Here is a 13,261-nt window from a genome sequence, read left to right on the forward strand (position 1 = left end):
CATGAATTTTGGTCAGAATGATTACCTTGATGAAATCTAGGAGAAATTCGAAAATGGGTCATCTGGGATAAAAAACAAGGTCACTAGGTCAAATCAAAGAAAAACCTTGTGTATGCGATAGAGGCTGTATTTTTCAATTAATCTTCATACATTTTGGTCAGAATGCTTGCCTTGATGAAATCTAGGTAAGTTTGAATATGGGTCATCTGGGGTCAAAAAGTAGGTCATTTGGTCAAATCAAAGGAAAACATTATGTATGCGATAGATTATGTATTTTTCAATTGATCTTCATGAAATTAAGTCCGAATGATTGCCTTGATGAAGTATAGGTCAGGTTTGAATATGGGTCATCTTGGGTCAAAAATTGGGCCACTAGGTCAAATCAAAGAAAAACCTTGTGTATGCTATAGAGGCTGTATTTTTCAATTGATCTTTATGAAATTTTGTCAGAATGATTGCCTTGATAAAATCTAGGTCGAGTTTGATTATTGGTTATCTGGGGTCAAAAAGTAGGTCACTAGGTCAAATCAAAGAAAAACCTTGTGTATGCAATAGAGGCTGTATTTTTCAATTGATCTTCATGAAATTTGGTCAGAATGATTATCTTGATGAAATCTAGGCAGAGTTCGAAAATGGGTCATCTGGGTTCAAAAACTAGGTCACTAGGTCAAATCAAAGAAAATACTTGTTTTTGCTCCAATTTTAATGATAATTGGTCAGAATATTTTTTTCCATGAAATCACTAGGTCAAACATGTTTACACTGTTATGGTGTACTATGGTGTGTTTCTCAGGTGAGCGACCTAGGGCCTTCTTGGCCCTCTTGTTCTTTGTTACTATTGCTTATTTCTTCCAGTTACTTCACATTAACATTGTTCAGCATTTTGTACAACCTTTGTTTTTCTGTCATATCTTTGTTACTATTGCTTATATCTTACTGTAAGTTCACAGAAACATTGTCCAGCATGCAAACAAAGTATGTGCAGGGTCTGGGCCCGTTATACCCAAGGTCAAGGTCACCAAGGTGTTATACTCCGGTTATTTTTAGCTCACCAGAGCTAAAGGCTCAGGGTGAGCTATTCTGATCACTCACTGTCCGGCGTCCGGCCATAAACTTTTACTTTAAAGGACATCTCCTCATAAACCGCTAGGCCAATTTCATCCTAACTTCACAGGAATGTTCCTTGGGTGAAGCTCTACAAAATTTTTTCAAAGAATTGAATTCCATGCAGAACTCTGGTTGCCATGGCAACCGAAAGGAAAAACTTAAAAAATCTTGTTCTCAAAAACCAGAAGACCTAGAGCTTAGATATTTGGTGTGAAGCATTGCCTATTGGACCTCTACCAAATTTGTTCAAATCATGACCCCGGAGTCAAAATTGACCCCGCCCCAGTGGTCACTTGATTTTACATAGGAAAATCTTAAAAATCTTCTCAAAAACCAGAAGCTCTAGAGCTTAGATATTTGACATGTAGCATTGCCTAGTGGACCTCTACTAAAGATGTTCAAATCATGTCCCCGGGGTCAAAATTGACCCCGCCCCAGGGGTCACTTGATTTTACATAGATTTCTATAGGAAAATCTTCAAATTTAAAAAAAAAATAAACCAGAAGGCCTAGAGCTTAGATATTTGACATATAGCATTGCCTAGTGGACCTCTACAAAATTTATTCAAATCATGACCTCCGGGGTCAAAATTGACCCCGCCCCAGGGGTCACTTGATTTTACATAGGAAAATCTTCAAAAAATTTCTAAAAATAAACCAGAAGGCCTAGAGCTTAGATATTTCACATGTAGCATTGCCTAGTAGACCTCTACAAACTATTTTCTGATCATGACCCCCGGGGTCAAATTGACTCCGCCTCATGGGGTTACTTGATTGTACATAGAAAAATCTTAAAAATTTTCTAAAAATAAACCAGAAGGCCTAGAGCTTAGATATTTGACTTGTAGCATTGCCTAGTGGACCTCTACAAATTTGACCCCGCCCAAGGGTTACTTGATTTTACATAGGAAAATCTTCAAAAAATTACTAAAAATAAACCAGATGGCCTAGATCTTAGATATTTGACATGTAGCATTGCCTAGTAGACTTCTACAAAATTTGTTCAAATCTTGACCCCCCCCCCCCCCCGCCCACAAGGGTCAAATTGACCCAGCCCAAGGGGTAACTTGATTGTACATAGGGAAATCTTAAAAAATCTTCTTACTCAAAAACCAGAAGCCCTAGAGCTTAGATATTTGACATGTAGCATTGCCTAGTGGACCTCTACTAAAGTTGTTCAAATCATGTCCCGGGGTCAAAATTGACCCCGCCCCAGGGGTCACTTGATTTTACATTGATTTCTATAGGAAAATCTTCAAAAAATTTTAAAAAATAAACCAGAAGGCCTAGAGCTTAAATAGTGGACCTCTACAAAAGTTGTTCAAATCATGACCACCAGGGTCAAAATTGACCCCGCCCCAGGGGTCACTTGATTTTACATAGGAAACTGTTCAAAAATTTCTAAAAATAAACTAGAAGGCCTAGAGCTTAGATATTTGACATGTAACATTGTCCAGCATACAAACAAAGTATATGCAGGGGTAGTCCAACCCGTTGAGTAATTATCACTTTCATTTCATTTCAGTTTGATATTACCGTGGACAGACCATCAGGGGAGGTAACTAGAGTCACGGATTGGGACTAATGCAGGGGCTGAGCCTATTATACCCAAGGTCAAGGTCACCAAGGTGTTACACTTAGGTTATTTTTAAGATTAAGGTTTTTGGCAGTCTTTGTTTTTCTGTCATATCTTTGTTACTATTGCTTACATCCTACTGTAACTTCACATAAACATTGTCCAGCATACAAACAAAGTATGTGCAGGAGATGGGCTTATTATACACAAGGTCAAGGTCACCAAGTTGTTATACTTGTAATTATTTTCATGTTAATTTTTTTCGAAAGCTTCTTTTATAGACATATCTTTGGTACTTTAAAAGATAATGACTTGAAATTAAAAATATTTCTTTATGATCATCATTTGCATTGTGTGGTTTCAATCCCTTTAACTCTGATTGTATTTTTGACAGAATTATGCCCCTTTCATACTTAAAAATCTTCTTGTCCAAAACCGCAAGGCATAGAGACTTGATATTTGGCATGTGACATCATCTTATGGTCCTCTATCAAGATTTTTAGCTCACCTGTCACGAAGTGACAAGGTGAGCTTTTGTGATCGCGCAGCGTCCGTCGTCCGTCCGTGCGTCCGTAAACTTTTCCTTGTGACATCTCTAGAGGTCACAGTTTTCATGGGATCTTTATGAAAGTTGGTCAGAATGTTCACCTTGATGATATCTAGGTCAAGTTCGAAACTGGGTCACGTGCGGCCAAAAACTAGGTCAGTAGGTCTAAAAATAGAAAAACCTTGTGACCTCCCTAGAGGCCATATATTTCACAAGATCTTCATGAAAATTTGTCAGAATGTTCATCTTGATGATATCTAGGTCAAATTCGAAAGTGGGTCACGTGCTGTCAAAAACTAGGTCAGTAGGTCTAAAAATAGAAAAATCTTGTGACCTCTCTAGAGGCCGTACTTTTCAATGGATCTTCATAAAAATTGGTCAGAACGTTCACCTTGATGATATCTAGGTCAAGTTCGAAACTGGGTCAAGTGCCATTAAAACTAGGTCAGTAGGTCAAATAATAGAAAAACCTTGTGACCTCTCTAGAGGCCATATTTGTCATGGGATCTGTATGAAAGTTGGTCTGAATGTTCATCTTGATGATATCTAGGTCAGGTTTGAAACTGGGTCAACTGCGGTCAAAAACTAGGTCAGTAGGTCTAAAAATAGAAAAACCTTGTGACCTCTCTAGAGGCTATACTTTTCAATGAATATTCATGAAAATTAGTCAGAATGTTCACCTTGATGATATCTAGGTCAAGTTCGAAACTGGGTCAAGTGCCCTCAAAAACTAGGTCAGTAACTCAAATAAAAGAAAAACCTTGTGACCTCTCTAGGACCATATTTTTCATGGGATCTGTATGAAAGTTGGTTTGAATGTTCATCTTGATGATTTCTAGGTCAAGTTCGAAACTGGGTGAACTGCGGTCAAAAACTAGGTCAGTAGGTCTAAAAATAGAAAAACCTTGTGACCTCTCTAGAGGCCGTACTTTTCAATGGATCTTCATGGAAATTGGTCAGAATGTTCACCTTGATGATATCTAGGTCAAGTTCGAAACTGGGTCACGTGCCCTCAAAAACTAGGTCAGTAGGTCTAAAAATAGAAAAACCTTGTGACCTCTCTAGAGGCCATATATTTCACAACATCTTCATGAAAATTGGTCAGAATGTTCACCTTGATGATATCTAGGTCAAGTTCGAAACTGGGTCAACTGCATCAAAAACTAGGTCAGCAGGTGTAAAAATAGAAAAACCTTGTGACCTCTCTAGAGGCCATATTTTTCAATGGATCTTCATGAAAATTGGTCAGAACGTTCACCCTAATGATATCTAGGTCAAGTTCTAAACTGGGTCATGTGTAATCAAAAACTAGGTCAGTAGGTCAAATAATAAAAAAACCTTGTGACCTCTCTAGAGGCCATATTTTTCATGGGATCTGTATGAAAATTGGTCTGAGTATTCATCTTGATGATATCTAGGTCAAGTTCGAAACTGGGTCAACTGCGATCAAAAACTAGGTCAGTAGGTCTAAAAATAGAAAAACCTTTTGTCCACTTTAGAGGCCATATTTTTCAATGGATCTTCATGAAAATTTGTCTGAATGTTCACCTTGATGATATCTAGATAAAATTTGAAACTTGGTCACGTGTGGTCAAAACTAGGTCAGTTGGTATAAAAATAGAAAAACCTTGTGACCACTCTAGAGGCCATACTCTTCATGAGATCGTCATGAAAATTGGTGAGAATGTTCACCTTGATAATATCTAGGTCAGGTTCAAAACTGGGTCATGTGCCTTCAAAAACTAGGTCATTAGGTCAAATAATAGAAAAACCTTGTGACTTCCCTAGAAGCCATATTTTTCAATGGATCTTCATGAAAATTGGGTCACGTGGAGAAGGTGAGCGATTCAGGACCATCATGGTCCTCTTGTTCAAATTGTGCCCCTTGGGTGAAAAGAGACCCTGCACAGGGGGTTAGAAGTTTTACATAGACTTATATAGTAAAAACTTTAAAAATCTTCTTGTCTAAACCGACAAGACCTAGGCCTTTGATATTTTGTATATAGCATTGCCTTGTGGTCCTGTATCAAAATTGTTTAAATTATGCCCTTGAGGTGAAGAGAGGCCCGGCCCCGTGGGGGTCTCAGGTTTTACATAGACTTGTATAGGAAAACAACTTTAAAAATCTTCTTGCCTGAAACTGCAAGTCCTAGGCTTTTGATATTAAGTATGTTGCCTTTCCTAATGTTTCTCTACCAAAATTGTTCAAATTATGTCCCCAGGGTGAAAAGAGGCCCTGCCTTGGGGGTACCAAGTTTAACATAGACTTAATATAGAAAAATATTAAAGATCTTCTTGTCTGAAAGTTCAAGGTCTAGGCCTTTGGTATTTGGTATGTAGCATTGCCTGGTGGATCTCTTACAAGTTTGTTCAAATTATGCCCCTGGGGTGAAAAGAGGCCCCACCCTGGGTTATTGTGAGTTATATAGGGGAAAAAATCCTTCAAAAATTATCAGATCATATTTCCTACACTGTTTAATTATAAATATTATCATTTCTAGTAAAAAATGACTCTGGCTGAGCATCACCAAGTTTTACATTGGTACTTTACTTTATTTTCCCAAAGTCAACTCCTTTGGTCCTGTTTTGTAATCATATTTCATTCATCTTGGTCCAGTTAATGTTGAACTTTTTCTACATTTTAAAATGATATTATTGTATGTACAAATTGAATACCCAGTTATATGTAAATAATTTACCGTATTAAAAGCTGGAAACCATCAATGCAAGAAAAGCGAGGGAAATACCTTTCTACTGTATGTAGAACCATTTTTTTTTTTTTTAAAAATCATAATTCACTCACTGAAAAACACATCACATTGCACAAAAATGTAAATGTTCTATTCATCAGTGTTTTATTTTTGACAATCTAACTGGTCATCTAGTTCAGTTAGCAAGATACTTCTGTAGCCAAGTGGTGAAGGATGTCGGTATCAAATCACTAGACAATGGACTCCGAGGGTTTGAGCCCTGCTTTGGTCATCATGTGAGTCATCCAGTCTGCTTTCGGAAGGACAGCGGTTCAATCAGGTGCCCACATATGCCCGAAATAATGCCCAAAAGGGCAGATGTGTCTTCCTCAACAATTACAGATAGAAAGTTGCCATTTATCCTGCACTGTGTCATAATGTGATGTAAAACCATAAACATATACAATTATGTACATCAGAAGAGTGTCTTCAAGAAATGGGCCATGAAGTTTTGGTTAATTTTAGGATTTATGACCCACCAAAACAATTTCAGAATATGGCAGTTTTCATACATGTGATCTCCCGCGCGGGAGGGTCAAAATCCCGATTTTTTCACCCTGCCTCCCGTCTCCCGACCAAAACCACATTTCTCCCGCTTTTCAAAAAAAAAAAAAAAAAAAAAAAAAAAAAAAAAAAAAAAAAAAAAAAAAAAATCATATGACCGGGTTGATAATTACCGAGGAGTGCCAAACATGTTTACACAATAAATCAAAGTGTCACCGACTGTTGTGTATTATACATGTTTGACACACATGTAGCTGGAGGAAAGAGTTGTTTTTCACAGGTGAATTATTAATTGTTTGTTTTGATAAGGGATTAGACAAGCAGGGCCTTTTCCACCTGTCTCATGGGGCCGAATATCTGCCCATTCTCAATGCCAATTAAGCCCCATTTTTTACCAATTTGAAGCAAAAAACTCCCAGTCATAAGAAATAATTCCCAACTGAAATGAATTTTGATTATTCAAAGAAAAAATTTGCTCGGTAATAAAATCACATAAATGTTGGAAAAACCAACCCATTACTATTTTTAGAACAGGAGTGTTATTTCCCCTTGTGGAGTTACGCCATTTTCTTCCAATGTTTACCAAATTAATTTGCTACTAAATCGGACATATTTCATTGAAAATTGGATGAAAACGCACACTCATTTATTTGATAACATTAATCTACATTATTTTGGTAAGGGTAAATACATGTTGATGCATTTCTGTTTTCTATTTTTCATGTCAAAATCATCAGTATTTTTATACGAAAGTGGGTGGGGTAAGGAATTTACATAATTTATGAGTTGTGTTCAGACCTATTTAGAGCTTCGTTTTTTAAGTCCTCAAGTAGACTACTGTTAATGCATGTTCACCTTCATTTCAGACATAAATGAGGCTAAATCGAGACTTTGTTTCTACAAATTTAATCTGTTAAGAAAGTTTACAGTTAGAACAAGGGGGAGCTTCTGTAAGATAGCATGCTCGACTTTTCTCAGTGATTGACTCTGAATTAAAGCTTTGCCAGTAAAAGGGGCAATTAAAGCTTTGCCAGTAAAAGGGGATAAAAGTCAATAGCTTTGAATGTAACAGAGATATTAGACATTATATAAAACTTTAACAAAAAAAAAATGAAGTTAAAATGTGGCATAACTCTGTCAAAATTCAAATCAAGAGCTATGAGGATTGTTTCTTCTGGTGTAGACTTATATACATTATTGTGTGGCCAAAAATGGTGGATTTTGCCTCTAAGTTACGTGTCCGCGCGCTTAATTTATGTCGATAAAAAACCTCCAGTTTTGAGACACCAACTCCAGCTGAAAAATGGCAAACCTCCAGTTTTGGGATTCTGAACTTATCACATGTATGCAGTTTTTCAGCTTTTTTAGGCATGAGCAGATGCCTGGGTAGAACCAATAATTTCCGGCAAATAACTGCATTGCTAACTAAACTGAAAGAATTTTACGTCACTTGAAGAATTTCAACGCCATATTTATTTGGCCTTTTAACCACTCAGTTATGAATTGCTCTGAGACAGTCGCCATTAAGTAAAAGTATAACACCACAAAATGAACATTTGATAATAATTACAATTTATCTTAAAATTACTTCCCGGTTTTTCCTATTTATTTTATTCAAGTTAAAAGTTTTATAATAAAGCATCGTATATCATAACTGCAGCTCCATATTGGAGAAAAATTGGTACAATCTAAAATATATGGATATAGTTCTCACATTTTTTAATTATCTCCCTTTTTATTAAACCAAAAAGATTGATACTGATAATAACACACAAAGTTTACCTTGACTTATCTAATGTAATAAATGCAATCGCTTTGTCAATAATTGAATTATTTCAATACTATAGGATGCCAAGAGGCAAACACATATTTTTGCTTTTTACCTCCCTTTACTTTGTTTTTATCATGTTATCACTATGATTTAAATTGTAAAGATTAACTTAAAAGACATACAGTATGGTTGATTTAGACATATTTTGTATAAAGAAACATATTTTGTTTAATACACTCTAGCATTTATGTAACACACAGAGTGCATACAGTTGATTTTAGAGAAATTTAATTGGTAAGAAAATGGAAAATAGTGTAATTTGAGGCGGCCATTTTGAAATCAAAATGGCTGCAAAAATAATGATGATAAAAAATGTTACCAATGGATTTTGAGAGGTTGGGTGTTTAAACTTTCAAAAAATCACAACTTTGTAAAATATAGCAAAAAAAAAATCACAAACTCTTATTTTCGGACAATTCGACACAGACTATATTCTTCTAAACCAGAATGAAAAAAAACCACCTAATATTATACATATCAATATGTGAGCAATAATTTTCTGAAATACCGTTGAAAAGCAGTGCTTGGCATAAATGACTTAATTTTCTGAGAAATGAAAAAAGTGTTATTATTATTTAAATGTACCTAAAATTCAAGCATTATGCGCCCACCAAGACTGATAACAAAATACAACATATACATTTATAAGGATGAAGCTCCCATCAGTGCACCTTTTTGTCAAAAGTTAGCACCAACTGCTAGATGAAACTAGAGAATGACACTTGTGTATATGCATTAGGTAATTTTAGGATATATCTCTTTTCATTTTGTAGAGAAATATATGAGGAGGGCTTGCTGCTGGATGCCATCGCCAAACCAAGAAGTTCAGACTGTTTTGCACATACTTGCGTTTCTCAAGTATGGCCTTGAAGGGATTGTCATACGAAAAGGGTAGGAAAGATACAGAAGTAAGGATATGGTATGTACTGGTGTAAACCAAGGAATCACAATTTCGGCTTGACTACACAAAGTATCTGGAGAGCTATCCAAATCTTCATGGCACCGTTTTCCTTGCCTATAGTTTGTTTGTTTTTAGCTCGACAATACAAAGTACATGTATATGGACAGAGCTGGCCAACTTGCCCCAGCTTCGGCATCAACGCCCACTCCTTGGTTAAACTTTTGATGCACTTTCACTTTATTGCTGTTATTTCTTGATGGCTCTGCTTCAAACTTAAAATAGCTGTTCCTCATCACAAGTGACATGAGACACAAGAGACATAATTCTTGCACCAATATTTTTAGCTCACTTGAACCGAACGTTCAAGGTGAGCTATTAGTATAGGGTGGATTGTCCGGCATCTACATTTTTACTTAAACATCTCCATCTCTGAAACTACTGGTCAGAATAACACCAAATTTGGTCTGTAGTATCCTTGTGATGTCCTCTATCAAATTTTTTCAAATGGTTGCATTTGGCCCCTTTTAGGGGCTGCTAGAGCTAAAAATAGAAAAACATTTAAACGACTTCTTCTCATGAACCACTTGATGAATCTTTATCAAACTTGGTCTGTAGCATCATTATAAGGTCCTCTTTCAAATTTGTTCAAATGGGGGCACTTGGGGCCACTAGAGCTAAAAATAGAAAAACTTTTAAATAACTTCTTCTCATGAACCACTTGATGGATCTTCATCAAACTTGGTCTGTAGCATCATTATAAGGTCCTCTCCCAATTTTGTTCAAATGGGGGCACTTGGCTTCCTTTAGGGGCTGCTAAAGCTAAAAATAGAAAAACCTTGAAACAACTTCTTCTCATGAACCTCCTAATGGATCTTCATTAAACTTGGCCTATAGCATTATTGTAAAGTTCTCTCCTAAGTTTGTTTGGGCATTTGGCCCCTTTTAGGGGCCACTAGAGCTAAAAATAGAAATACATTAAAACAAATTCTTAACATGAACCGCTGGATTGATCTTCATCAAATTTAGTCTTTAGCATCATTATGGTCCTCTATCAAGATTGTTCAAATGGGGCACTTGGAGCAGCTAGAGCTAAAAATAGTAATACCTTTAAACGACTTCTTCTCATGAACCGCTTGATGGATCTTCATTAAACTTTGTCTGTAGCATTGTTATATGGTCCTCTCCCAATTTTGTTCAAATGGGGGCACTCGGCCCCTTTTAGGCGCCACTAGAGCTAAAGCTAGAAAAACCTTTACACAACTTCTTCTCATGAACCGCTTATTGGATCTTAATCAAAGTTGGTCTGTAGTATCATTATAAGGACCTCTCAAAAATTTGTTCAAAAGGGGGCACTTGGCCCCTTATAGGGACTACTAGAGCTAAAAATAGAAATACCTTTAATCAACTTCTTCTCATGAACCGTTTGATGGATTTTCATCAAACTTGTTCTGTAGCATCAATTTTTCAAATTTAGTCTTTACTATCATTATATGGTCCTCTATCAAGATTGTTCAAATGGAGCACTTGGGGCAGCTAGAGCTAAGAATAGTAATACCTTTAAACGACTTCTTTTCATGAACCACTTGGTTTAAACAGTATTTATTAGATATATCATGTACATAAATATATACAGTAACATTTACAATCAAAATGATGTAAAGGATCTGAAAACAAGTTTTCAGCGAAAACTTATATTAATTCATTTCCTCGAATGAACCACTTGATGGATCTTCATCAAACTTGGTCTGTAGCATTGTTATATGGTCCTCTCCCAATTTTGTTCAAATGGGGGCACTCGGCCCCTTTTAGGGGCCGCTAGAGCTAAAGCTAGAAATACCTTTACACGACTTCTTCTCATGAACCGCTTATTGGATCTTCATCAAACTTGGTCTGTAGTATCATTATAAGGTCCTCTCAAAAATTTGTTCAAAAGGGGGCTTTTGGCCCCTTATAGAGGCTGCTAGAGCTAAAAATAGAAACACCTTTAATCAACTTCTTCTCATGAACTGTTTGATGGATTTTCATCAAACTTGTTCTGTACATCAATTTTTCAAATTTAGTCTTTAGTATCATTATATCCTCTATCAAGATTGTTCAAATGGGGGCACTTGGGGCAGCTAGAGCTAAAAATAGTAATACCTTTAAACGACTTCTTTTCATGAACCGCTTGATGGATCTTCATCAAACTTGGTCTATAGCATTGTTATATGGTCCTCTCCCAATTTTGTTCAAATGGGGGCACTTGGCCCCTTTTAGGGGCCGCTAGAGCTAAAGCTAGAAAAACCTTTACACGACTTCTTCTCATGAACCGCTTATTGGATCTTCATCAAGCTTGGTCTGTAGTATCATTTATAAGGTCCTCCAAAAAAATTTTTCAAAAGGGGGCACTTTGCCCCTTATAGGGGCTGCTAGAGCTAAAAATGGAAATACCTTTAATCAACTTCTTTTCATGAACCGCTCGATGGATCTTCATCAAACTTGGTCTGTCATTCAAGCATCATTATAATTATGGTCCTCTCCCAAATTTGTTCAAATGGGGGCACTTGGCCCCATTTAAGGGACTGCTAGAGCTAAAAATAGAAATACCTTTAGACAAATTCTTACCATGCACTGCTTGATAGATCTTCATTAAACTTGGTCTGTGGCATCATTATATGGTCCTCTCCCAGGTTTATGCAAATGGGGGCACTCGGCCCCTTTTAAACAACTTCTTATCATGAACTGCTCGATGGATCTTCATCAACTTGGTATATAGCATAATTATATGGTCCTCTCCCAAGTTTGCTTGAATGGGGGCACTTGGCCCCTTTTAGGGGCCGCTAGAGCTAAAAATAGAAATACTTTTAAAAGTCTTTTTTTTTTTTAAGTTAATACTTTGTCACAAGCAAGATCTAATTAGGTCAAAGTCGGCCTCAAGTGAGCGAGTTAGCCCACCTGGGCCTCTTGTTTAAGAATTATGCCCCTGTTTATATAGAATTTCAGATTGAAGTTTTAATATTTTTCACTTGTCACCTTTGACTGTAAACCCAAAAAACTTGACAGACAGTAACCATAACTCTTGCACCAATATCTTGCTTCAGACTTAAAATAGTTCTTTCATATCGTCACACACAACATGTAATACAGTCAGTAGCTCTTGCACCAGTATCTCAAGAGTTATGCCCCCTTTTTCCTTTGAATTTCAATTCAAAGTTTGGATGTACTTTCACGCTGTCTCTGTTAGTATGGAATGGATTTGATAAACTTAAAGGTTGTCATATATCATCACTGACATTGCATGACACAAGGTCCATAAAAAAAAATCTGGTAAATATCTCTGTTATTACTAAAAGGGGATTAGACTCGAACAGTTGTCCAGTTTCATCATTCATTTTAGAGGGTATTAGTCATCCACCAGCGATAGCTCCAGGAAACGTTCCCTTAATTTCGGCAAGAACTTCGTGTAAGACTACACCAAATTTAAGCTTACCCTATATATGTTTCATCCCCATCCCCAACTTCACTATGTAGATACTTTAAATTATCTGGACTTAAATAATATATTTATATATTCCTTTCACTATAAATTATTTCAATCTTTAACATTGTAATATTGTTTAAATTATATGGTGTATTATACATTCATATTTTACATGAATATCTTTGTATCTCCTGGATTTAGGTCCCCACGTCCCCACGTCCCCAGATCTTCAATTTAGGCTAAACATGAGTGAACTTTATATTTAATTTTATTTTTAGTAACAGTTCCTGTATCTCTGTATTTAAGGTCCCCAGGTCCCCAAGTCCCCATCAAAGTAAAATGTTTCTGTCTGTTTTCTCAGCTGCCCAATATACCACTCTCAGGTATTTGTATTCAATAGTGTAATCCCCAGTACTGATACTTTGACATTATGACTTTTCTTTGTTATTACATGTTGTTGTATGTAAATTAATGTATTATTATATATATATTATAATATATATATATTCTTAAATAATACATTAATTTACATACAATTTACATATATATATAGTCATGTACTTGAATATCTGCAACATTTACTACA

At 36.2% G+C, this 13,261-nt stretch overlaps 1 long non-coding RNA gene across 2 annotated transcripts in view; it reads left to right on the top strand.

Annotated features, from left to right (window-relative positions):
- LOC123561634 (uncharacterized) overlaps positions 1 to 13,261 on the top strand; it is a 44,265-nt gene that overhangs the window by 12,694 nt on the left and 18,310 nt on the right. The window contains exons 8-9 of one of the 2 annotated variants that reach the window (XR_008372761.1): positions 2,632 to 2,734; positions 9,088 to 9,233. This is a non-coding gene — a long non-coding RNA (uncharacterized LOC123561634). The remainder of the gene's footprint in view (positions 1 to 2,631; positions 2,735 to 9,087; positions 9,234 to 13,261) is intronic. The other variant, XR_006688476.2, reaches the window with a different exon arrangement.

The sequence above is a fragment of the Mercenaria mercenaria genome, chromosome 10 (assembly GCF_021730395.1).
Source record: "Mercenaria mercenaria strain notata chromosome 10, MADL_Memer_1, whole genome shotgun sequence".
Lineage (NCBI taxonomy): Eukaryota > Metazoa > Mollusca > Bivalvia > Venerida > Veneridae > Mercenaria > Mercenaria mercenaria.